At 41.7% G+C, this 27,217-nt stretch overlaps 1 protein-coding gene and 1 non-coding gene across 7 annotated transcripts in view; one reads left to right on the top strand and one right to left on the bottom strand.

Annotated features, from left to right (window-relative positions):
• Window positions 1–27,217, bottom strand: part of HDAC9 (histone deacetylase 9) — a 416,231-nt gene that overhangs the window by 144,648 nt on the left and 244,366 nt on the right. The gene's annotated exons all lie outside the window — the stretch shown is intronic.
• Window positions 8,025–8,163, top strand: LOC119924860. Its single transcript, XR_005449543.1, has one exon. It is a non-coding gene; the product is annotated as a small nucleolar RNA SNORA7 (small nucleolar RNA).

The raw sequence follows: 27,217 nt of genomic DNA, 5'->3' as shown, positions 1-27,217 counted from the left end.
TTAGAACAGCGCTTTGTGCATAGTAATGCGCACAGTAAGCGCTCAACAAATACGATTGATTGATAAATTGATAGTAAGTGCTTAATAAATGCTATTATTATTATCATTATTATTATCATTATTATTATTATTTATTAACCCATCTTGTGCCTGAGAGCAGCAGAGAGGGCTGGGGTGGGGTCAGGGGAAGGAGGTTACCGCCACCTCGTGGCCAAACCGAGTCACTTCCCCAGAATTCCACTTGGGATCTGGTTCATCCAAACATGGAATTCCATACCATCATCATCATCAATCGTATTTATTGAGCGCTTACTGTGTGCAGAGCACTGTACTAAGCGCTTGGGAAGTACCAGCCTTAGGATAATACAGCCGGGAATACTAGAACTTCTTTCAGAGAAAAACAAAAGCAAGGCTTTGTCCAGGAGCGGGTCCCTAGCCAGACACTGGGAATCAGCATGACTTAGCAGGGAAGAGCACAGGCCTGGAAGTCGACTTGTACTTCCCCAGCGCTTAGTACATTCATTCCATCGTATTTATTGAGCGCTTACTGTGTGCAGAGCACTGGACTAAGCGCTTGGGAAGTACAAGTTGGCAATATGGAGAGACGGTCCCTACCCAACAGCGGGCTCGCAGTCTAAAAGGGGGAGACAGGGAACAAAACATATTAACAAAATGAAATAAATAGAATAAATATGTACAAATAAAATAGAGTAATAAATCCATACAAACATATATACATATGTACAGGTGCTGTGGGAGGGGAAGGAGGTAAAGCAGGGGGGACGGGGAGGGGGAGAAAGGAGGGGGGAGAGTACAGTGCTCTGCACACAGTAAGCGCTCAATAAATACGATTGAATGAATGAATGAATGAAGTCAGAGGACCTGGGAACTAAAATCCTGACGGCCAACTGCTTGCTGGGTGACCTTGAACAAGTCAGTTGACTTATCTGTGCCTCAGCATCCTCATCTGGAAAATGGGGATTAAATCTCCCTCCCTCCTACTTAGACTGTGAGCCCCATGTAGGATAGGGACTGTGTATGACCTGGTTAACTTTGTCCAGGCACTCATTCACTCAACTGTATTTATTGAGCGCTTAACTGTGTGCAATGCACTGTACGAAGCGCTTACTTGGAACAGTGCTTGACATTCATTCCTTCTGTTGTATTTATTGAGCGCTTACTGTGTGCAGAGAACTGTACTAAGCGCTTGTGTTGAAAGTGCTTCAGAAATATAATCACCATCATCATTACCACCCTGGGAAAAGAGACCCAAAGAACGTCGCTGTAGGAAGAAGTCATCTTCAGTCAATTAGGACCAAGTCTATAACAGAATCATTACAAACAGTGTGGCCTAGTGGAAAGAGCAGGGGCCTGGGATTCAGAGGATCTGACTTCGAATCCTACCCCTGCCACTTGGCTGCTGCGTAACTTTAGAAAAGTCACTTAACTACAGTCATCTCATCTGTAAAATGGGGATTTTAAAGCTGTGAGCCCCACGTGGGACATGGAGCGTGTCCTATTCATTCATTCAATCGTATTTATTGAGCACTTACTGTGTGCAGAGCACTGTACTAAGCACTTGGGAAATACAAGTTGGTAACATATAGAGACGGTCCCTACCCAACAGCGGGCTCACAGTCTAGAAGGGGAGAAGATGTACCTTCAATAAGGCTTTGAGGAGTTAATCCGTCATCTGTAAAATGGAGATTAAGACCATGAGCCCCACGTGGGACAACCTGATCACCTTGTATCCCCCCCAATGCTTAGAACAGTGCTTGACACATAGTAAGCGCTTAACAAATACCATCATCATTATTATTAAGTGGCGGAGCTGGGATTAGAACCCCTATCTTCTGACTCCCAGATATCTTGTGCTCTATCCAGTATGCCAAGCAAGGTCGTCCTACAGAGAAGCAGCTTGGCTCAGTGGAAAGAGCCCGGGCTTTGGAGTCAGAGGTCATGGGTTCAAATCCCGATGCCACCAATTGTCAGCTGTGTGACTTTGGGCAAGTCACTTGACTTCTCTGGGCCTCAGTTCCCTCATCTGTAAAATGGGGGTTAAGACTGTGAGTCTCCCGTGGGACAACCTGATCACCTTGTAACCTCCCCAGCACTTAGAACAGTGCTTTGCACATAGTAAGCACATACGAAATGCCATTGTTATTATTATTACTTCATTATCTTGAATCTATTCCTTAGTACAGTGTCTGACACATAGTAAATGATTAACAAATATCTTAAAAGAATGGCAGCAAGAGCTGTACAAAAAACCTCATAAAATCTCGCTGGCTGGACTTTCCGGACTGAACAGATTAATAACGAAATGCTGAGTTTTCTCATTTGTAAAATGGAGCATGAACATTATGCCTGCCAATTCTGCTGTTTTGTCCTCTCCCAAGAGCTTAGTATAGTGCTCTGCAAATAATGAGCCCTCAAATAAGCCCCAGCGCTTAGAACAGTGCTTTGCACATAGTAAGTGCTTAATAAATGCCATCATTATTATTATTAAATACCAATAATGATTATGATAATGAGCTCCAGGATCATCTACTAGCCACGAAGAAGAGCTGAAGGATACCTAGAGAAGCAACATGGTCGAGCATACAGAGCACAGCCCTGTGGTAGTCAGAAGGACCTGGGTTCTAATCCTGGCTCTACCACTTGTCTCCTCTTTGACCTTAGGCAAGTCAATTCACTTCTCTGTACCTCAGTTGCCATATCTGTAAAATGTAAGACTGTGGGCCCCACATGAATAAATGGAGCATGAATATTATGCTGCCAATTCTGTTGTTTTGTCCTCTCCCAAGAGCTTAGTATAGTGCTCTGCAAATAATGAGCCCTCAAATAAGCCCCAGCGCTTAGAACAGTGCTTTCCACATAGCAAGCACTTAATAAATGCCATCATTATTATTATTAAATACCAATAATGATTATGATAATGAGCTCCAGGATCATTTACTAGCCACAAAGAAGAGCTGAAGGATACCTAGAGAAGCAACATGGTCGAGCATACAGAGCACAGCCCTGTGGTAGTCAGAAGGACCGGGGTTCTAATCCTGGCTCTGCCACTTGTCTGCTCTTTGACCTTAGGCAAGTCAATTCACTTCTCTGTGCCTCAGTTGCCACATCTGTAAAATGTAAGACTGTGGGCCCCATGTGGGACATGGACTGTGCCCAAACTGATTAACTGATATCTATCCCGGTGCTTAGTACAGTGCCTGGCACCCAGTAAGTGCTCAACTGATACAACAACAAAAAAAGACTGCATTGTTTTGTTGGGATCATTCCAGTCATATAGAGCAGGTGACTGGACAGTCCAGAAAGACTCAGTGAACAATGCCTATGTGATTAGTATCAGAGCATTGCATCCAGTGGGAGTTTAATACCACCTCAACTACTTAGGTCTGCGTATGGATGTTTCCACTGGGAATTCTCCCAAACCTAACCATATCTCAGGGTTCAAAGTGGAAGATTTGTACTAAGTACAGAGCACACCTCCAGGGTAGTTGCCATGGCCCCCTCTGGGTGAAGATAAGGATGGAAAATGGGTTACACAAAGTGTTATGTTCTGGATTGACAATGGAGTTCAATAATTATAATAATAATTTTGGTGTTTGTTAAGCCCTTACTCTGTGCAAAGCACTGTTCTAAGCCTGGGGAGGATACAAGTTGATGAGGTTGCCCCATGTGGGGCTCACAATCTTAATCCCCATTTTACAGTTGAGGTAACAGGCACAGAGAAGTTAAGCCCCGTTAGGCAATATTGGTACAACAATGCTATATATTTTATATAGCAATATATAATATATATTCAAATGTATATTTAATATATCAAATAAATCTCTATATTAAATATATCATTTAATATAATGTATTAATGTATTTTAATATATTATTAAATTATATGTTATATAGTGTATATGGTATATTATGTATTAGATATATTTATATGTATTCAATATATATTTGTATAAAAATATATAAATATATATTATATATAGCGATATATAAAATATATAGCAATGTTGTGCCAATATTGCCTAACGGGGCTTAACTTCTCTGTGCCTGTTATCTCAACTGTAAAACGGGGAGAGATAATGATGGTATTTGTTAAGCATTTACTATGTGCCAAGCACTGTTCTAAATGCTGGGGTAGAAACAAGGAAATCAGGTTGTCCCACATGGGGCTCATGGTTTTAGTTCCCATTTTACAGATGAGGCAACAGGCATAGAGAAGTCAAGTGGCTTGCCCGAGGTCACACAGCAGACGAGTGGTGGAGTCAGAATTAGAACCCACGTCCTCTGACTCTCAAGCCCATGCTCTTCCCACTAAGCTGATTTGCTGAGTCCCAATAAGTACCTGTGAATCACTGACTTTTCAAATCTGGGAAAATCTAAAGGTATGGAAGAAAAAAAGGATGCCGAATAATTGTGGTATTTGCTAAGCGCTTATTACGTGTCAAGCAATCAAATCAATCGTATTTACTGAGCACTTGATGTGAAGAGAATGGTAGAAAGCGTCTAGGAGAGCACAACTGAGTAAGTAGGTGCAATCTCTACCTTTAAGAAACTTACATTCTAGCACTGTGCTAGAAATAATACAATCAGATCCTTCCGCAGGAAGCAGAATTAAAGAAAGTGGATATTCCCTCTAACCATTTATTGATTCTCACTCTAGCCCCCGCAGAAACGCATCTAAACCAAACATTTCACCCACCCAAGTTGGCTAACATGAAGCTCTAATCGAACAGATGAATTCAACCTTACAAATGATTGCCCTAGTTACCAAAATAAAAACTCACCCCAAAATAGGACGTTTCAAACAGGAATTTAATTCTTAGGTTCGCCCTGGCCTGCCCTTTCTAATTCAGTATTGTTAAAAGGGCTTGTATTTTCATAACCGGATTCTAGATCGTCATTTTCGCCCCCCAAAAATAAATGTTTGTGTTTTTAAAATAATTAGGATCGAATGAAATCAAATTATTCAATTTCAGAGTTCTTTTCCTCTCAAAAAACGCCTTTTAAAGAAAGTCCATCAATGACTGTGTTTCATCCCATCTCATGGCTTTATTAAGAGAACATCTGAAGTCCCTCGCTTTCTGTTTAATCAGAACTATAATTTCTTCAGGTTATTTTAAGACCCAGTTATCGCTAAAGCAGGAAATTCGATTTTATTCTAAGCTCCAGACATGTCGATGCAGCAAAGATGGGTGCCAACAGCCTAGGTTAGATCCTACATCAAGGCCCTTGCTTGAAACTGAACAACGGTTTCCAGATGCCTTTATGGTTGTCTGGTCTCAACAGGACTTGTCCAAAATATTGCAGGCAGTAGAGCTGATATTTTGGGCAAGGACACTTTACAAATCACTACTGTCCATTTGAAAAGTCTAAACTAGAGATAGCCTGGCTCTTCAAAGATTTTTTTATTTGAGAAAAAAAATAGAAGGTGCGCAGAGATACCTAAGGGGGTCAGAAACATTTAATAAAAGACTGAACCAAAAGTTCAAACAACAAATGCCAAGTTCATCTTAGTCTCCTGATATTTTTTAGTTTAATTATCAGAATAATAGTCTGCCATAAAAAGGCTATGATTATCCTTAGCTACTTAACTGTGCTGTAAACAGTGATATTAATACAGTGGGGAAGAATGGCAAAACACGTAACTTCATCCGTGTGCATGATCTTTCATTGAAAGGCACAAGTAAACACAAAACTTTACAAAAGTACACAGGGTAAAACAGGATGGAGCAGAATAAAAGTGAAAAGAATTTGTGACACAGCAAGCCATAAGGTGATCATCAGGATGGCGGATAACAAAATAAAAACCCCTCCAAATCCAAAATACTACTTTGCTAAAAATACTTTGAATTTTACACGTTAATATTTTTCCACATCAATTACATAAAGCATCTAGAAAGGCACCTTAGCTTTGACAACATTTTTTATACTAAAATACCCATATAAATCACAATAGGAAAACAGACTACTGTCAAACTAAAATTGTAGCTTATGTCTTATTTTATGATTTTGTTTCCTAATTTAAAGCAACAGATATGGGGGAATGCATTCATCTTTAACTTTTAGGGCAAAACAACATCTTTACTAGAAATAAATTTGTTGGAAGCAGCATGGCTTAGTGGACAGACCACGGGGCTGGGAGGCAGAAGGTGCTGGGTTCTAATCCCTGCTCCACCGCCTGTCTGCTGTGTGACCACGGGAAAGTCACTTAACTTCTCTGGGCCTCAGTTACCTGATCTGTAAAATGGGGATTAACAGTGTGAACCCCATGTTGGACAGGGACTGTGTTCAATTGGATTCACTTGTATCTACCCCAGCCCTTAGAATAGTGCTCGGCCCATATTAAGTGTTTAACAAGTACCCTAATTATTATTATTACTTCACTGTGTTCATGTGAGAGTAGAGAGAGGCGATCAAATTGTTTGTAGACAACTAGAGGATGAGAATTGCATCTTTTAATTCTATTTTACTCTCCCAGGGACTTAGTACAATGTTCTGCTCACAGTAGGCACACTAAATCCTACAAGCTGATGGAAGTAAAGCTAGCTAATGAATGAAAGTTCTCAATCCCGTCTAGCCTGTAAACTCACTGTGGGCAGGGAAAGTGTCCACTAACTCCATTGTATTGGACATTCCCAAGTACTCAGTGCAGTGCCCTGCCCACAGTAAGTGCTCAATAAATACCACTGATGATGATAACATTTGGGAAGTGATGTATTTGCCACTGGAAGGTACAGATAAGGGGGTAGACACATAGACTAGGTAAAGGGGATGAAGGGATTTTCTAGAATCCCAACCTCTCTGCTATCTGCAAGTCTGACCTCCCACTTCACTGAAGTGATGGGGAACAGGGAGCAGTAAGGAAAATGTCAGCTGGTCTATCATATCATTGATGATTGTTTCGACTAAAGAGCCTCTTAGGGAACTCAGGAAAGTGGACAAACAGAGCAAGAATCCTGAAAATAGTTGGCTAAGGTGGATGGTGAAGATGGTGGTAGCTAACAAAATGCCGGCCCTTCCCTGACTTACCTCTCCTTTCCTCTTTTCCACTCCCTTCTGTGGTACCCTGACTTCCTCCCTTCATTCATCTCCCCTCCCAACCTCCCAGCACTTATGTCCGTATCTTTAATTTATTTTAATGTATGTTTCCCCCCTCTAGACTGTAAGATCGTTGTGGTTAGGGAATATGTCTGATTATTGTTATATTGTACCATCCCTACCACTTTGTACAGTGCTGTGGATGCAGTAAGTGCTCAATAAATGTGATTGAATGAATGAATTCCCTGTCCCTGGCTCTATTGCAGGGCTTGGCTACTATGATGCATTCATTCATTCATTCAATCGTATATATTGAGCGTTTACTGTGTGCAGAGCACTGTACTAAGCGCTTGGGAAGTACAAGTTGGCAACACCACTTGGGAAATATGTGGGTTTTATGTGTGAGATTGTGGGCCCAGGGAAATGTGTTGCAGTCTTGCCCTCCTCCTCTTCACTCACTGTAGGTCCATGCCCCATTGGAAATATGTCCGGTTGAGACAAGAGAGTGGGAATGGGGCTGCACAACAACAACAACAAATGTGGTATTTGTTAAGCACTTAAAATGTCCAAGGCACTGTACTAAGTGCTGGAATGGATGTAAGTAAATCAGGTCGGACACAGTCCCTTTCCCACATGAGGCTCACAGCCTCAATCCCTACTCTACAGATGAGGTAACTGTCTCACGGAGAAGTGATGTGATTTGCTTAAGGCCTCACAGCAGGCAAGGGGGTAGAGCTGAGATTAGAACCCATGACCTCATGGCTCCCAGGCTCTTGCTCTATCCACTATGCCATGCTGCTTCCCCAGACACAAGCCACCAGCACTATCATCAGTTCCTTCTGTGGGTTCCCTGTCTGGAAGTCTTTGTGACTGGACAGGGGCTCATCCATTGTGTGCGACGACAGAGTCCAGAGCAGGTGAGGGCCATTAGTTGTAGGCATATTTTGGATGAAGCTAAGGGATGACCTCCCCTCTCAGAATCGCTTCTGGAGAGTTTCCAGTACACTACCAGCCTCGGCTATGGGAGGGAAAGTCAAAACAGAGACATACCCATTCCATTCCTAGCTTGGCCAGTGGCTAGTGAGTGAAAGGCAATCTGCTACAAATCCAAGCTCACCTGTGCTGGGCAGCGGTGGCAAGGGAGAGAGTCAGGCATGGAGACTCAATTTTACTGCATGAAAGAAGACAATGGTAAACCACTTGGGTATCTTTACCAAGAAAACTCTATGGATACATTACCAGAACGATTGCAGATGAAGGTAGAGTCTTCTGGGAGAGACGTGTCCATGGAGTTGCTGTGGTTTGGAAATAATGATAATCATAATAATAATGGCATTTATTAAGCGCTTACTATGTGCAAAGCACTGTTCTAAGCACTGGGGAGGTTACAAGGTGATCAGGTTGTCCCACGGCGGGTTCACAGTCTTAATCCCCATTTTACAGATGAGGAAACTGAGTCCCAGAGAAGTGAAGTGACTTGCCCAAAGTCACACAGCTGACAATTGGCAGAGCCGGCATTTGAACCCATGACCTCTGACTCCAAAGCCCGGGCTCTTTCCACTGAGCCATGCTGCTTCTCGAGATGACTCGATAGCATAAAATAAGACAAGAAGTGATGACCATCCAACATCCAGAACAAAGCAAGGAAGGATATTTGACTTCCTGGAAGCGAAAACACTTCAACCCATAGGCACTCTTCGACACTACTATGGGCAAGAATATAGTCAAAGTTGGTTCACCAGTGCTGGGAAGTGGCAGCAAGGGAAAAAGTCAAACGCCGATGACCAAGTGATTTAAGTGCTGATCAAAGACAATGGCAGAGACTTAAATTTTTACTGCACAGAAGGCGGAAATTGGAAACCAATTCTGCACCTTTGCCAAGAACACTATGGAAAAGATCCCCAGAGTTGCTATGAATCAGAAATGACTCAACGGCATCTAAGAAGAAGAAGATAGTCAATAACCCCCAACCGGGGGAGGCAGAAGGAATGGAGGAGAAGGGGATAAGGGGAGAAGAGGTCAGGGTGAAGTGGAGACTTCTATTAAGGAGCCAGGTAGAATCATCACGGTGGAAGGAGCTGACAATGGCAGCCTGAATGTGGCTTTCAGTAAGGGCTGGATTATTATTACTGTTATTATTAATAATGGTATTTATTGAGCACTTACTACATGTCAAGCACTGGTCTAAGCGCTGGGACACAGACAACTTAATCACTTAATCATGTCAGACACTATCCCTGTCCCAGTTGGGGCTCATATTTCTCAGCCAGATGTGGGTCACACAACCACTAGACCTTTCCCCCTCATAGAACTTATTCAGAATTTCCAGGGCAATTCATTCAATCATATTTATTGAGCGCTGACTGTGTGCAGAGCACTGTACTAAGTGCTTGGGAAGTACGAGTTGGCAACATATGGAGACGGTCCCTACCCAACAGTGGGCTCACAGTCTAGAAGATGCAACGCTACTTAAAAATCCCTGCTACGTGAGAGGTTCCAAAATGCGGATTCCTTTCAAAGCAAAGAAGCATTCTGTGTAATGTTCTTAAAACGGGTAATGGAGTAATAGATTTCAATTACTAATTCTTACAATAGATAATTACACGACTGATATGACCTAATAAAAAATATGCTTCACTTCACAATGAAGAGTGCTTTCAGCCGCCATCCGAACTGAACTTGGATTGCTGACTCAGTGACACGGTTCTGACCCTCCAGATAGGAAAGATCTGGGTCAGTGCAACCCTAGACCGGGTTGTGATGTCACTCAAACCATCTGTCTGAGTTTGTCTGGTGCTCAGCAACAGGTTAGGTGCTTGAAGTTTTCTACACACGATGGAATACGATGTGCAGTGCTATCTCTGTAAGTACGGCATTATGGTTCATTCATTCATTTAATCATATTTACTGAGCGCTTACTGTGTGCAGAGCAATGTACTAAGCACTTGGGAAGTACAAGTTGGCAACATATAGAGACGGTCCCTACCCAACCGTGAGCTCACAGTCTAGAAGGGGGAGACAAAGAACAAAACAAAACATATTAACAAAATAAAATAAATAGAATAAATATGTACAAATAGAGTAATAAATACGTACAAACATATATACATATATACAGGTGCTGTGGGGAGGGGAAGGAGGTAAGGCGGGGGGGGATGAGGAGGGGGAGGAGGGGGAGAGGAAGGAGGGGGCTCAGTCTGGGAAGGCCTCCTAATGAATTTATCTGGCTCGAGGCAAAGACTATTGTTATTACTACTATTATTATTACGGTATTTGTCAAGCACTAGGATAGATACAAGATAATCAGGTTGGACACAGTCCCTGTCCCATATGGGGCTCACAGTCTAAGTAGAAGGGAGAAGGATTTAATCTCTATTTTACAGATGAGGAGACTGAGGCACAGAGAAATTAAGCGATTTGCCCAAGGCCAAACAGTAGACAAGTGGCAGAGCCAGAATTAGAACCCAGGTCCTCTGATTCCCAGGCCCGTCCTCTTTACACTAGGACACACTGCTTCCCTATTAGTGCATTAAAGTGTCTAATGAGCCCCAAATGGAACATATTCTGATCTGCTGCAGACTGTGGGCAGAACCTTCAGCAGATGGTGGTATTTTTTTTTTCCCCACTAGCCAACACATTACACCTACATTAATAATGCTGGTGGTGTTGTCTGGATAGTGATTTTAGTAACATTAGTATTCTTAATTGATACCTCCCTTCGGCCCCCAAATCTTGGAAGGTTTCCTAATAGCTGTAAATACTAAAGGCATAAAATAAAGAGCTTGAGAAGTCTGATGTTCTGGACTCAGACCTCTCAGTACCACAGCAAATACTTGCAAAATTACATGAAGCCAATAATTCACAAGTAGTGTCAGGAAGATCACAGTTGGAAGGAGCACAGAGATCAATCGTATTTATTGAGCGCTTACCTTGTGCAAATCACTGTACTAAGCGCTTGGGAAGTACAAGTTGGCAACATATAGAGACAGTCCCTACCCAACAGTGGGCTCACGGTCTAAAGAATTATGAAATTTTTTAGCTTATGTCAAACAGCAAAAAGTGCTGTTTGAAATAAGCACTTAATTCCCTCCCCACCATCTCCAATTTTTTCTCATGTTAACCTCCTGCTCCTCCTCAGGCTAGTGTTGCTTATAATTATTAGGCACACACAAAAAAAATCTGTTATTTCCTTCTCAAAAAAAAACCCAGAAGTAAACATGGTATATTGTAAAGATGTGGAAGTTAAAGGTTAGTATTGGGAAGTAAAAGCCCATCTTTTAAATAAAAATGGTGAATTGCCTATAACCTTAAAACAATTTTAGGTCTCTCACAGTCTTCTAGTTCAACCAAGGCAGGTTCTAGACTTATATCCTATATATCTTATATAGGATATCCTATATATCTTATATCAAGGCCCTACTGAGAGCTCACCTACTCCAAGAGGCCTTCCCAGACTGAGCCCCTTCCTTCCTCTCCCCCTCGTCCCCCTCTCCATCCCCCCCCATCTTACCTCCTTCCCTTCCCCACTGCACCTGTATATATGTATATATGTTTGTACATATTTGTTACTCTATCTCACTTGTACATATCTATTCTATTTATTTTATTTTGTTAGTATGTTTGGTTTTGTTCTCTGTCTCCCCCTTTTAGACTGTGAGCCCACTGTTGGGTAGGGACTGTCTCTATATATTGCCAACTTGTACTTCCCCAGCGCTTAGTACAGTGCTCTGCACACAGTAAGCGCTCAATAAATATGATTGATGATGATCTTCTCCAAATTCTAGACTGCTAATCCCTCCCCCGACCTGTAAGTAGGTTTGTTTTTTTGTTGTTTTAATAGTATTTAAGCACTTACTACATGTCAAGCATTGTACTAAGTGCTGTGGTACTAAGTGAAGCTAATCAGGTTGGACACAGTCCAAGTCACAAAGGGGCTCACAGTTACAATCCATTTTACAATGAGGTAACTGAGGCACAGAAAAGTGACTGGCCCCAAATCACATAGCAGCCAAATGGGTCATTGTGACTCAGGCCTGTGCTCTTTCCACGAGGCAACACTGTCTCTCATTGTGGGCAGGGGACCATGTCTATCAACTGTTATATTGTACTTCTGCAAGCACTTAGTACAGTGCTCTGCACACAGTAAGTGCTCAATGAATACAACTGATTCGTATCCAGTGTGAAATGACAGAAAAAATATCTATCAACTCACGTTAGCCACCAAACCTAGAAGTACTACAATTTCAAAAATATTTATGTGCATTTCATAAAAGGAAATTACTTTGGTCATTCTTCAAAGCACGACCTGGAAGTGACCTAAATCCTTTCAAACAGTTGTTCTGTAGCAGCTTGGCTAAGGCCGCTTCACCAGTAGAGATCCAGTGACAGCGATTTATATTTGATACTGCACATGGTTTTCAGTGAGTTTACCTCCATTCTGATAATAATAATAATGGCATGTATTAAGCACTTACTATGTGCAAAGCACTGTTCTAAGTGCTGGAGGGATACAAGGTAATCAGGTGGTGCCACATGGGGCTCACAGTCTTTATCCCCATTTTACAGATGAGGGAAGTGAGGCCCAGAGAAGTGACTTGCCCAAAGTCACACAGCTAACAAGTGGCAGAGCCAGGATTAGAACCCATGACCTCTGACTCCCAAGCCCGGGCTCTTTCCACTGAGCCACGCTGCATCTCTATCTGATCAGTATCAAACACTTAAAAAACAACTTCAGCTTAACTCTGCACATCGATTTGTATTTCTATTAAAACCTCACAAATGTTGGCATCGTGATTCACCTGAATGAAATAATAATAATAATGATGGCATTGATTAAGTGCTTACTATGTGCAAAGCACTGTTCTAAGCGCTGAATCAGTGCAGCTAGTGGAAAGACCATAGGACTGGAATTCAGGGGTCCTGGATATTCATTCCAACTCCACCAACTGACTTCTGTGTGATCTTAGGAAAGTGACTTAACCACTCTGTGCTGCACTAACCTCACCTGTAAAATAGGGATTAGATATTTGTTCCCCCTCCTTTTCAGTGTGTGAACTCCACCTGTGACAGGCACTTCAGTGCTTGGTGTATACTAAACCCTTAACAAGTACCACAGTTACCATCAGGTGACACCTTTCCAATTTTAAATAATCACAAAATATGGCCACTAGAGAGAAGAAAGGGATAAAAACTAGGTAAGGAAAAAAAAAATCCTATAATCGATTATTTTAATTTTTCCTCTTAGTCAAATGCCATCAGAAAAAAGAAGAGAGAAGTAGTGATATATCGAATTGATGTAGAAGGGCAAATGATAATAATGATTCATTCATTCAATTGTACTTATTGAGCGCTTACTGTGTGCAGAGCACTGTACTAAGCGCTTGGAAAGTACAATGATGGCATTTGTTAAGTGCTTACTATGTGCAAAGCACTGTTCTAAGCACTGGAATTGACACAAGGTAATCAGGTTGTCCCACGTGGGGCTCACAGTCTTAATCCAGATTCTACAGATGAGGTAATTGAGGCACAGAGAAGATAAGTGATTTGCCCAAATCACACAGCTGATAAGTGGCGGAACCAGGATTAGAACTCAAGACCTCTGACTCCCAAGCCTGTGCTCTTTCCTCTAAGCCATGCTGCTTCACTACATTTCTCAGTGGTTTAACTATGTACCACAATTAATACAGATTTTAAGTGCTGGGGCAGAGCAACTGAGTCGTTACTCACTGTTATATTTTGCAAGCTGATTTACATCTCAAGCATAAGAAAAATCTTACATAGCAAAGCTAAAAATATCCACTTGCATCATATAAATCCTTGACTATCAATGTTTAATCTATTTTTTCAATTACCTCCCTGGATAGTCTACTTCATTAACTAAATGTCATTTAAAAAAAAAATTGCCTTTGTTAAGTGCTTACTATGTGCCAAGAACTGTACAATGCCATATTGGCTCATAGTCTTAAATCTCCATTTTACTGATGAGGTAACAGGCACAGAGAGGTGAAGTGACTTGCACAATGTCACACAGCAGACAAGTGGCAGAGCTGGGAGTAGAACCCAGGTGTTCTGCCTCCCAAACCCGTGGTCCTTCCACTAGACCACACTGCAGAATGGCTCAGTGGAAAGATCATGGGCTTTGGAGTCAGAGGTCATGGGTTCAAATCCCAGCTCCACCACTTGTCAGCTGTGTGACTTGGGGTGAGTCACTTGACCTCTCTGTGCCTCAGTTCCCTCATCTGAAAAATGGGGATGAAGACTGTGAGCCCCACGTGGGACAATCTGATAACCCTGTAACCTCCCCAGAGCTTAATAAATGCCATCATTATTATTATTATTATTATTATTATTTCTTTAGGTTGTGTCCCAAATTTTTATTTTCCAGTTTTAAGCCAGTTTTATTTTTATTCCATATTCCAGAATGAAAAATTTCCTGCCTTCCTTTGTATTTTTACCACATTCAAATTCTTTATTAACCAAACCTGCTCGTGATATATTTTTTTTAAGGACTCCCCCTCCAACATCTTATATGTTCCCTCACATAGCAGTCCCAAAGTTTAACTCAATAACCCTCCTATTTCCCTAGATCCCATCTACAGTGAAGAACCCAAAAGGCCATAAAGCGGTACAGCTGGGGAAGAAACATTATTTCCCTTTCCATTTTACATTTCATCCTTAAAAATGAGTAGACAAAATAGCACCAGGTTTTTGTAATCACACTATAGTCTGAGTTCATATTTAGTTTTCTATTTTCTTTCCTCCCAGACCGCTCTTTGACTTTTGACTTTAAAGATAGCTGTCCCCGATTTGTATATGTGGTATTTATTTCCTCTCCCTGGTTGCATGACTTTACATTCAGTTGTTTGGAATCTCATCTTGATATTTCTAGCTCAGAGTCATAATCTCCCCATGTTAGTTTGCAATTTGAAGTTATATATGTTAAATATGTTCGCTGAGGCTCCTGAGTTCATTGTGCCCACCATACTTTCATCGCTAAATTCTTTGGTGCAAAATTCATTTCTTGATCTTGATGCAATTTCATCCGCAAAATAAGGGAATCTGATCGTTTTAGCATGGTTTTTTAATTTTTTAAATCTTTGTGTTGAGAAGCAATATGGAAACATTCGGAAAGACCATGGAATGGCATTTCTAGGTTGGTGGAGAAAAGACTGCAAATGCTAACTCAACCACCCTTGGAGAGACACAAGAAGAATTCCTGATAAATGGACTTCACGCGTCAAGACATCAAATCTGGGCCACTCAGTAAAGGACTGTTCTATTGCCTTCGACAAGAGGATTTTGATAGATTCATGGGAAAGCAGTGTACCTATAAACACACACACGTATTATATATATATATATATATACACACACACACACACACACATGTATATACATATATACATATATGTATATATACATGCATACACATATGTATATATAAATACACATACACATATATGTATATATAAATACACATACACATATGTGTGTATATACATATATGTGTGTGCGCCTATACACACATATATACTATGTGTGTACATATGCATGTGTGCATAAACATGCATATTATATATACATACACATAAGCAGATATGTGCATGTATATATGTGTATATGTGTATATGTATGTGTGTATATGTATGTGTATATGTGTATACACGCACATCTTATATAATATATATATGTAAAATATATGTGTGTTTATACACATACATATTACATATATACATACACATATATGCATGCATATATAGTATGTATGTATACACACACACACACACATATATATATATATATATATATATATATATATATATATATATATATATATATATATATAAATGTTTTGGAATATGGGCTTTCCCCTCCCTCCACCAAGAGTTCCCCAAGGAACCATTTACCCCCTTCTCCTAGGACTTGGAGAAGATTGTTATTCCAAGAAAATGGTGCCTGACACTGTGGTTACAAAGCAGTCAATGGTATTATTATCATTATTATTATTGTTATTTTGGTATTTCTTATGTGCTTACTATGTGCAAAGCACCGTTCTAAGCGCTGGGGAGGATACAAGGTGATCAGGTTGTCCCATGTGGGGCTCACAATCTTAATCCCCATTTTACAGATGAGGTAACTGAGGGTTGAGGTAACTGAAGCACAGAGAAGTTAAGTGACTTGCCCAAAGTCACACAGCTGACAAGCGGCAGAGCTGGGATTTAAACCCATGACCTCTGACTCCCAAGCCTGTGCTCTTTCCACTGAGCCATGCTGCTTCTCTATGTGCATGCGACAAAGGGAGAGACTACCACTTTCAGCCATACAGATTTAAAAATAAAAAAAAATAAAAACATCAGAAGTGGCATCTCTGGATCCAAAGGAAGGATTATACTTAGAGATATTGCATAAATATATGTATACAAATATGGCAATGAGACTTGGCACTTTCAAATTTATATACACACATGCACACACATGAGAACAATTTTGAATAAAACATTATATACAAAATGACACCGGGACCACAGCAATAACCATCTGGGGCCGAAAAATTCAGGTTTTTCCCAAGTTACCAAGACTCCTTGAAGCATCGCTAATTCTTTCCAGGGTGTAGCACCATTAGTGACTCTCAAGCTTTGTACAGCCCAAGAATGAGAGACATGGAGGCAAGAGAGAAAACAGTTCCAGGAGCTACAAACTTTAAACACGGCAACCTTTCAAGGGTCGGTCTTGTTATGTGCACAACGTGGCTCGTTCTGCGGATGCAAAAAAGGCCTTTGAAGTCACACATCCACACACACGTGAATCTCACCATCGGTGGTGTCTTCTCTGAAAACCTCTCCCAAGTCAGAAGATGTGGGTTCAATCCTTCCTTCCCCACTTGCCTTTTGTGTGACCTTGGGCAAGTCGCTTAACATTTCTATCCCCGATTTCTCAATGTAAAATGGGGACACTCAACCGGTTCTTTCTCCCTCTTACACTGAGCCTTACGAGGGATGGGAACTATCTTGTAAGGCTTCCTGGTTTAGGCAGAGGTTTCAGCAGCTACCTTAGACAGGCAAAGAAGAAAAAGGAGAAGAAAAATGGATAAGCCTGGGGTACGGAAGTAGAAATTCCTTAGGAGTTGGGAGAACGAGAGGGAGAGAAATGACAGATGAAAAGTGGAAGGGTTAGTAGACAAGGAGACAGAATTAGAAATATACAGCCTGAGTAACTGATTAAAAAAAACTGATAATTTCCCTAATTCAATGGATAAACTTTGGCGCATTAAGGATAAGAATGAAGCAGAAGTAGTGTTAAACACTACAAAGTGAAATTAAAATTAAATTCGACCCTATCCAGTGAGCTGCTTGATAGCACAGCATACCTTTTCAATTACAATAGGGAAAAAAGTCACCATTTTTTTAAATTGTGGGGCTTAATGAGAGAGCAGTGTTTTTTTACCTCTATGATGCTATTAAACCACATATTATTTTGTAGCAATTTACAAGCCGGGTTTCAGAAATACCAGTTCCTATTTCAAAACCTCCATTCTTGTGAGGGGGACAGCTGCCATTTTCCTAATATTTCATCAGTGTGGTGCTCTTGCTGAGAGGGGACTCCAGCATAGGAAAGGAGGCTCACGATTGAAATGCTCACAAGGGAATAGACTTCCAGAGCTCTACTATGGTAAATCCCATTCTTTTTCAAAAATCATTAACCCACCATTAGACTAAACCATGTGCGTTTTCCACAGACATAATCAGCTACTACCATTCCCGAAGTTCTGGCCTCCATACTGTGTTCCATTCTAAAGTCACAATTTCTCTGTTTTATCTGATATTATTCAACTGTTAGGATAGCACAGATTGCACATTCTTTTTTACCATACGTGGCAAATAGCTTCAATGCTTTATATGGCCTGCAGTGCTCAGATTAAGTTACCTATACTTTTCTCGGTAGGTACACCCTTAAACCCTGAAAATAATCGAGATTGACCAGTATACCTCCCTCAGGGCAGACTAACACTGTTGTACTCTCCCAAACACTCAGTACTGTGCTTAATAAATACTACTGTCATGTTTTGAGGTATAAAATATGAGAAACCTGAATAATAATAATAACAATAATAGTAATGATAGCCAAGCATCCTTCTATAAATGCTGGGGTGGATATAACATCTTCACATCAGACAATCTCTATCTTACATGGGGCTCACAATCTAAAAAGGTAGAGGAAGGAGATACATTTAACCAGTTTTGCAATGAGGAAACTCACAGAAAAGTGAAGTGACTTATCCACGGTCACCCCTCAGGCCCAGGTGAGAGTTCAGGTCTCCTGACTCCCAGTGCCACAGTTTTACCACTAGGCAATTTAGGGAGGCAGGTTGATTTCATCCCAAAAGTACATCCATCTAAAGCCACCCTTTAGATCCCCAAAATAACACTGAAGATTGAGAATCAAAAGCAAATCGAAACATCTTTCCAGACTTAAACCCCATTTTAATCCTGCGGTCTCCAATCTTTGCCTTCAACAAACTGTACCACCAACATCTACACCGTCAAGAATACGGACTTTTGATAGAATTCTATAAAGCAAGACAACTAGCCTTCATTCATGTCAGCAAAGGAGAACAGCTTTGTGTCCATGGTGTGATTAGAATGGATCAATCCCACGTTGCCTTTCTCAGCTCTTCGGGTACCCACTGGTAAGCAGCATGGCCCTGTCTAGACTGTGAGCTCCTTGTTGGCAGGAAATGTGTCTGATTGTTGTTGTATTGTACTCTCCCAAGCACTTAATACAGTGCCTTGCACACAGTAAGGGCTCAATAAACACAACTGAATGAATGAGTGAACAGTGGAAAGAGCACAGACCTCAGAGTAAGAAGACCTGGGTTGTACTCCCAGCTCTGCCAATTGCTTTCTTCCTGGCCAAATCACTTAACTTCTCTTTGCCTCAGTTTCCTCAACTGTACAATGGGGATTAAATACCTGTTCTCCCTCCTATTTAGGCAGTGAGCCCCTTGCAGGACAGGGACTGTGTCTGGCCAAATTAACTTGTACCTACCCACATAATCAGAACAGTGTTGGACACATCATAAGCACTTAATACCATCAAAATAAAAAAAAGACAAAGACTTTGGTATCCCAAATTGATGCCACTGATACCCCCCCCCCCCCCCCCCCCACACACACACACACAATATAAGCAGTACTTTTATCCTTTGGGATGAGGAGGGAGTCATCGCAAACCCCCTACTGCTATAATTGGTTCATACTTCCACCCTGATGTCTTGGTTTGCCAACTACTCAGGTGAGCACTGGCAGAGGGATGTTCCTGCATTACTCTTCTGTCCCTTATCATTTATTTATTAGGACGGTATTTGTTAAGTGCTTACTATGGGCCAAGCACTATTCTAAGCGCTGAGGTAGATACAAGGTAATCAGGTTGTCCCACGTGGGGCTCACAGTCTTAATCCCCATTTTACAGGCGAGGTAACTGAGGCACAGAGAAGTGAAGTGGCTTGCCCAAAGTTACAAAGAAGACAAGTGGCAGAGCCGGGATTAAAACGCACGTCCTTATCCTTCATATTCTTTTTAAAAAGGACAAACACATTATGCAACAAGCAATAGTTTTTACTGAGCACCTACTACGTGCAGAGCACACTTAGTCACAGAGGCAGGGATGTGGCGCGACCATGCCGATGCAGTCATCAAGTTGGGATAGAAAAACACTTGACAGGCCTGAATCATCTAGCTCCATGATGTCTGTCTCCCTCTTCTAGACTGCGAGCCCGTTGTTGGGTAGGGACCATCTATACATGTTGCCAATTTGTACTTCCCAAGCGCTTAATACAGTGCTCTGCACACAGTAAGTGCTCAATAAGTATGATTGAATGAATGAATCTGAGATCTTATCTGAGTATTTCCCACAATCTTTGACCCTCTGCCTCCCCAAGTGCACTTTTAAGACTACTTTTCTCTCTCGAGTCCTGTTAATGAGTGTTAAATTATTTTGCTGCCTCAGATTATATCTTCAATACTTTTAGTAATTGTTAAGCATGGCCTGGTGGATAGAAAACCGGCCTGGGATTCGGAAGGAAACGGGTTCTAATCCCGGCTCCGCCACTTGTCTGCTGTGTGATCTTAGACAAGTCACTTCTCTGGGTCTCGGTTACCTCATCTGTAAAATGGGGATTAAGACTGTGAGTCTGATGTGGATCAGGGACTGTGCTCAACCCATTTGCTTGTAGCTCCCCAGTGCTTAATACAGTGCCTGCCACATAGTAAGCACTTAAATACCACAGTTATTATTATTATTATTATTATTATTATTATTATTATCATGTACCAAGCCCTGCACAAGTGCTGGGGGAGATACATGGTAATGAAGTACGACACAGTCCCTGTCCCTCATGGGGGTTTTTGACATCAAATATAGCATTTCTGCTCTTTTCATTCCCTGTGCACTGTTTAGGGTACATGCCTATTTTGTAGATTAAGCAGTGATAAAAACTATGGGCGAATATTGGTCGAAAAATCTTGCTTCTTTCCTTACCATCTAGACTCTAAGGCCTTTTTCTAGAGTACAAGCTCCTCGTGGGTAGAAAAATTTCTACCAACTCTACTGAACTGTACTTAGTACAGTGCCCTGTTCAGGGCAACAATAATAATAATAATAATTACCATGAAATAAATACCATTGAATGACTGAATGATTAACCTTATTCCATCCAAGAAATAGCCCATTTAAGAATGCTTGAATTAATAGACACTCCCTAAGTAGCAGTCTCTGAAGCATATTTAAAATAGAAACTTCTCTTAAGGACACTTCTATTCATTCATCATTATCCTAATCTAAAAGATCACTATGGAAATAGGAAAAGAGCATATTCACTTGGGAAGTGTATGTCACACCTCTAAAGCATTTCCATTACTTTCTTTCATTTGGAAAACATATTCCAACAGTCTGATATTGGCAATATTCACCCAACATTTCATATGTAGACACACTCCTTGGGAAATTAACGCTGGCATGGTATCATTCATGCAAGAAGAAACTCAGAATATGTGTACTCTAAAAACAAATAAAGCTCCTGCTAGAATAATTGATACTAGACACAACTGATACAAGATTCTTCAGAGCAGGGATCATGCCTGCCAACTCTACCATTCTGTACTCTCCACACAGTAAGTACTTGGTTTTTTTTTTTAATGATCTGTTTTAAGTCCTTGCCATGTGTCAGGGACTGTACTAAGCGCTGGGGAAGATATATGCCAATCAGGTTGGACACAGTCCATGTCCCACATGGGGCTCCCAGTCTTAATCCCCATTTTACAGATGAGGTAACTGGGGCACAGAGAAGTGAGGTGACTTGCCCAAGGTCACACAGCAGACAAGTGGCAGAGCTGGGATTGGAATCCAGGTCTTTCCGATCCCCAGACCCATGCTCTATCCACTAGGCACACTGCTTCAAGAAATACCATGGACGGATAATTTTAAACACGCTTGCATATGTTTGCAATCACTTCCCCCGATTCCAGTTCTCAGAGTCTGGAACTAGTTCCTGGTTGTCAGTCAAATCAAGTCAAACCTGAAAACCCAGGGTTTACAAGCCCTCCAGCAAACTGCCTCCACTCTTTTCCCTGCCTCGAAGGGCTTCGGGGAAGTGGGAACAGATCCGGAACTTGGAAAAAGTCCTGGAACAGTGGGTTATGGTATGAAGGTTTTTCAGTGTTGCAGTGGTGGTCTGAGTTCTGGGGCTAGCAGTGACCTCTTCCCCAGCCACCAGCTCTTGTTGTCACTTGGTCTCCAGCATCCAATCAATCAATGCAACCTAATTAACTTGCATTCATTCATTCAATCATATTTATTGAGCACTTACTGTGTGCAGAGCACTGTAATAATAATAATAATAATAATGATGATGGCATTTGTTAAGCACTTACTATGTGCCAAGAACTGGGGTAGGTACAAGGTGATCAGGTTGTTCCACGTGGGGCTCACAGTCTTAATCCCCATTTTACAGATGAGGTTACTGAGGCACAGAGAAGTGAAGTGACTTGCCCAGAGTCACACAGCTGACAGTTAGCAGAGCAGGGGTTTGAACCCATGACTTCTGACTCCAAAGCCCGGGCTCTTTCCCCTGAGTCACGCTGCTTCTGTGTGCCATGCTGCTTCTGTACTAAGCGCTTAGCACTGTACTAACGGTGCTTGACACATAGAGCTTAGCAAATACCATAAAAATTATTATTTTATTGAGCACTACCTGGGTGTAAAGCACTGTACTAAGCACTTGGAAGAATACAATACAGTGGGTAGACCTGAACCCTGACTTCAAGGAGCTATCAGTTGACCATATCACTCTCATTTTACTCTGCCAACAGACCCACGGCTTTGCAGTGAGAGAGCCGCCCTCTACAAAAGTGGCACAATCAACTGGTTTCTTCCGTTATGGTTTGGCAGATTCATTCATTCAATCGTATTTATTGAGCGCTTACTGTGCGCAGTAAGTGCTCTGTAAGCACTTACTAGCCTTCTAGACTGTGAGCCCGCTGTTGGGTAGGGACCGTCTCTATATGTTGCCAACTTGCACTTCCCAAGCGCTTAGTACATTGCTCTGCACACAGTAAGCGCTCAATAAATATGGTTGAATGAATGTGCAGAGCACTGCACTAAGCACTTGGGAAGTACTAGGCGGCAACACAGCAGTAGGAGGAGTAATAGTAGTAGTAGTAATAGCAATAGTATTTATTAAACAACCAATGTGTGTAGAGCTCTGTACTAAGCACTGGTGAAAAAATACACAAGTTAGAGTTAGACATGATCCCTGGCCCTCCAGGGGCTCACAATCCTAGAATAAAACACAATAATAATAATAATAATAATAATAATGGCATTTATTAAGCACTTACTATGCGCAAAGCACTGTTCTAAGCACTGGGGAGGTTACAAGGTGATCAGGTTGTCCCATGGGGGGCTCACAGTTTCAATCCCCATTTTACAGATGAGGGACCTGAGGCCCAGAGAAGTTAAGTGACTTGCCCCAAAGTCACACAGCTAATTGGTGAAGCTGAGATTTGAACCCATGACCTCTGACTCCAAAGCCCGTGCTCTTTCCATTGAGCCATGCTGCTTCTAGGTTGAGGTGGTTAAAAAGAAAAAAGACAAAATCTGCATGTGGGTCATAGTTCCTTTAACTCCTCAAATGTTGTCTTTGCAGGCCTTAAATGCCACAGGTAAAGAAACAAATGAGAGGGGTTTTTTTTGGTTTGTTTGTTTTTTGGTGAGAACCATATTATCCCGTCCCTCTCATACACTGAATACACTGACTCTGCAGGTCTTGAAAAGGCAGATCCGTCTCCGTGATGAAGGAAGGCACTCGTTGTCGGCCAGGAACGTGTCCGTATATTATATTGTACTCTCCCAACTGCTTAGTACAGTGCTTTGCACAAAGTGCTTAATAAATACAACTGAACGGATGATTGAGCAGAGATGAAGATTGCAAAACACACATACACACCATGGCCTGCAACAGGGGTTATATTCTGGTTTAATTTTTTGTTTTACTTTTACCGCTGCTGTCTTCATTCCTTGTATACTCTGTTCCATCCTGCCAGCTCACAATATCAGTATGTCTGTCACCACAGAAACACTGCTGGTGCTATTCCCTTCCTCTCTTCTTATGGTTACAATTTATTGCTTACTATATGCTAAGTGCTGAGGTCGATAGCTTAATGCTCTTTCCATCAGACCACACTGCCTATCAGAAATCATAACCTTTAATCCTCAGCCAGCCCCGAACCAAAGCCTTTCAGGGCCTACAGGGCCTACAAATTCCAAATTCCAGTTTACCCTTTTTGCTGGAATTATGAATATGATTGCTGCTTTTTTCATGCTTGCCCTAAGATATTTGTGTTCCATAGTTCTGTCACTAGCAATTTGTCTACTTAGTATAAACTCCTGAAGGGCAGAGACCCTGTTTGTATTATTCTTTGTGATCCCCCCCCTCCGCTTTACCTCCTTCCCTTCCCCACAACACCTGTATATATGTTTGTACATATTTATTACTCTATTTATTTGATTTGTCCATATTTATTCTATTTATTTTATTTTGTTAATATGTTTTGTTTTGTTCTCTGTCTCTCCCTTCTAGACTGTGAGCCGGCTGCTGGGTAGGGACCGTCTCTACATGTCGCCAACTTGTACTTCCCAAGCGCTTAGTGTGCTCTGCACACAATAAGCGCTCAGTAAATACAATTGAATGAATGAATGAATAAAGGATTATCATATCAGAATCCCTGTCCCAAGTGTGTTTTAAGGGAAAAAGGAGAACAGGTATTTAATCCCCATTTTACAGATGAGGAAAACGATACGTAGTTAGGCAACTTGTCCAAAGTCAGGCAGCAGGCTCATGGCAGAGCTAGGGAATAGAAGCTTCTACTCTTGACTCCTAACTTAGTGCTCTTTCCATTAGACCACACTGCCTACCAGAAAACATAACCTTTAAGCCTCAGCCAGCACCGAACCAAAGCCTTTCACGGCCTAAAAATTCCAGTTTCCCATCTTTGCTGGAATTATGAATATGATTGCTGCTTTTTCCTTGCTTGCCCTAAGATATTTGTGTTCCGTAGTTCTGTCACTTGCAATTTGTCTACTTAAGGCAGAGACCCTGTTTTTATTATTCTTTGAGATTTCCCCCAACACTTGGCAAACATTTGAGTATTCACTAAATACGGTTGAAAAAATTGTAGCAACAGCTAAGTAGGGTTTGGCACCCCCGAAAATGTCCTACGGGAATTTGGGAATAAAACCGCAAGCAAATTAGAATAAAGATATTCCTCCTTGACTCAAAAAAAAAGCAAGACTTTCTAGCTGGAACCGGAACGACAGCTCACTTAAGCCCGTTATGTGCAGGGAACATGTCCGCTAATTCTGTTGTACCCTCCTAAGCGCTTAGTACAGTACTCTGCATATAGTAAGCATTCGATAAATACGATTAATTGGTTTTTGCCCTCTGGCTAACGATTTAGCATTCAGTGCAGGGTAAATACAGGACCTTGAGGACCTTATCCAGTCTAACACCCGATAAGGTCAGACTCTAGACTGTGAGCTCATTGTAGGCAGGAATATGTTTGTTGTTGTATTGTACTCTCCCAAGTGCTTAAAAGAGAAGCAGTGTGGCTCAGTGGAAAGAGCACAGGCTTTGGAGTCAGAGGTCATGGGTTCAAATCCTGGCTCCGCCAATTGTCAGCTGTGTGACTTTGGGCAAGTCACTTAACTTCTCTGTGCCTCTGTTCCCTCATCTGTAAAATAGGGATTAAGACTGTGAACCCCCCCCTTGGGGCAACCTGATCAGCTTGTAACCTCCCCAGAACTTACAACAGTGCTTTGCACATAGTAAGTGCTGAATAAATGCCATTATTATTATTGTTATTATTATGCTTTGCACACAGTAAATGCTCAATCAATATGACTGAATGAATGAATGAACCTTCCAGAGCACTAGTCGATGTGCTCTTGGGACATGTACTCAAAATAGGAGGCGCTATACGAGAGGGAAGATCCAGTCAACCGGTGGTATGGGAATACTTACAGTGTACAGAGCAGTGTACTAAGCACTTGGAAAAAAATACAATGGAGTTGGTAGACACAATCCCTGTGCTCGAGGAGACTGTAAGCACCACAGTTACTATTATTAGGTACAGAGAAATGGAACAACAATAATTATGGAATTCATATAACTATAAGTCAAACACTGTGCTAGGTACAAGATAATCAGATCACAAACAGTCTCTGTCCCACATGGGATTCCCAGCCTAAGAAGAACAGGCTGAACAGCCAACTCCACATAGTTGATCAGTCACCAAAACCTGTCTTTTCAGCCTTCACAACACTGCTAACACTCTCCCCCTTCTAGACTGTGAACCCGCTGTTGAGTAGGGACCGTCTCTGTATGTTGCCACCTTGTACTTCCCAAGCACTTAGTACAGTGCTCTGCATCCAGTAAGCACTCAATAAATACAACTGAATGAATGAATGAATGCTAAAAAAAACCAAAACCTGCTACCACATCAATGTACATATCCTATCCTGCGTTGATTACTGCATCAGCCTCCTTGCTGACCTCCCCACTTCAGTTCATACTTTACTCTGCTGCCTGGGTTGTTTTCCTTCAAAACCACTCAGTCTACATTTCCCCACTCTTCAGGAACCTCCCGTGGTTGCCCATCCACCTTCCGATCAAATAGAAACTCCTTACCATCAGGCTGGGGAGTTCCCAGCTTGAATACTCATTTGACAGGGAAGAAACTGAAGCTCAGACAAGTTAGGGAACTTGCCCAAGGTCACACAGCAGACAAGTGGCAGAGCTGGGATCAGAACCCAGGACCTGTGATGCCCAGGCCTGTGTTGTTTCCACTAGGCAATGGTGCTTATCTTGCAGTGCCCATCCCTTTGCTCTTGGGGTTAAGACCAAATCTCCTCATCCTCTACTATTGTCCTTCTCCCAGGGTCTTCTGTCTTAACTCTTCCTTTTTCTCCTCTAGCCTGCACATCGAGGGGTGCTGGTCAGGAAACACTACTTCATGAGAGGCAAATTTATGAAATCTTTGGAGAAAATGACACCAAAGGGAAGTTCTCATCACACTCCCCTGTTCCCCAAAGCTTCTTTCAAAAGCTGTTCAATACTCAGGAGCTCTACTGCATTCAATGCACCGGCCCAGGCCTTGCTGTGACTTTGCCTAGGTCCACATACGTCTGAAGCAGTGGCTTAATGGAAAAAGCAGAAATCTGGGTTCTAATCCAGACTCTACCACTTGCCTGCTGTGTCTCCTTGGACAAGTCATTTAACTTCTTGGGCCTCAGCTTCCCCATATGGAAAATGGGGATGCAAATCCTCATCTTAGACTGTGAAGCCCATATTAAACAGGGACTGTGTTTGACCTAATAATGATAATAATGATAACTGTAGTATTTGTTAAGTGCTTACTACATAACAGGCACTGTACTAAGCACTGGGATGGATACCAGCATATTGGGTTGGCACTGTCCCTGTCCCAGGTGGGACTCACAGTCTCAATCCCCATGTTACAGATAAAGAAACTGAGGGCCCGAAAAGTGAAGTGACTTGCCCAAGGTCACAAAGCAGACAAGTGGTGGAACCGGCATTAGAACTCATGAC

This window comes from Tachyglossus aculeatus, chromosome 2 (genome assembly GCF_015852505.1).
Source record: "Tachyglossus aculeatus isolate mTacAcu1 chromosome 2, mTacAcu1.pri, whole genome shotgun sequence".
In the NCBI taxonomy this organism is placed as follows: domain Eukaryota; kingdom Metazoa; phylum Chordata; class Mammalia; order Monotremata; family Tachyglossidae; genus Tachyglossus; species Tachyglossus aculeatus.
This window is presented reverse-complemented; position numbering and strand designations above follow the sequence as displayed.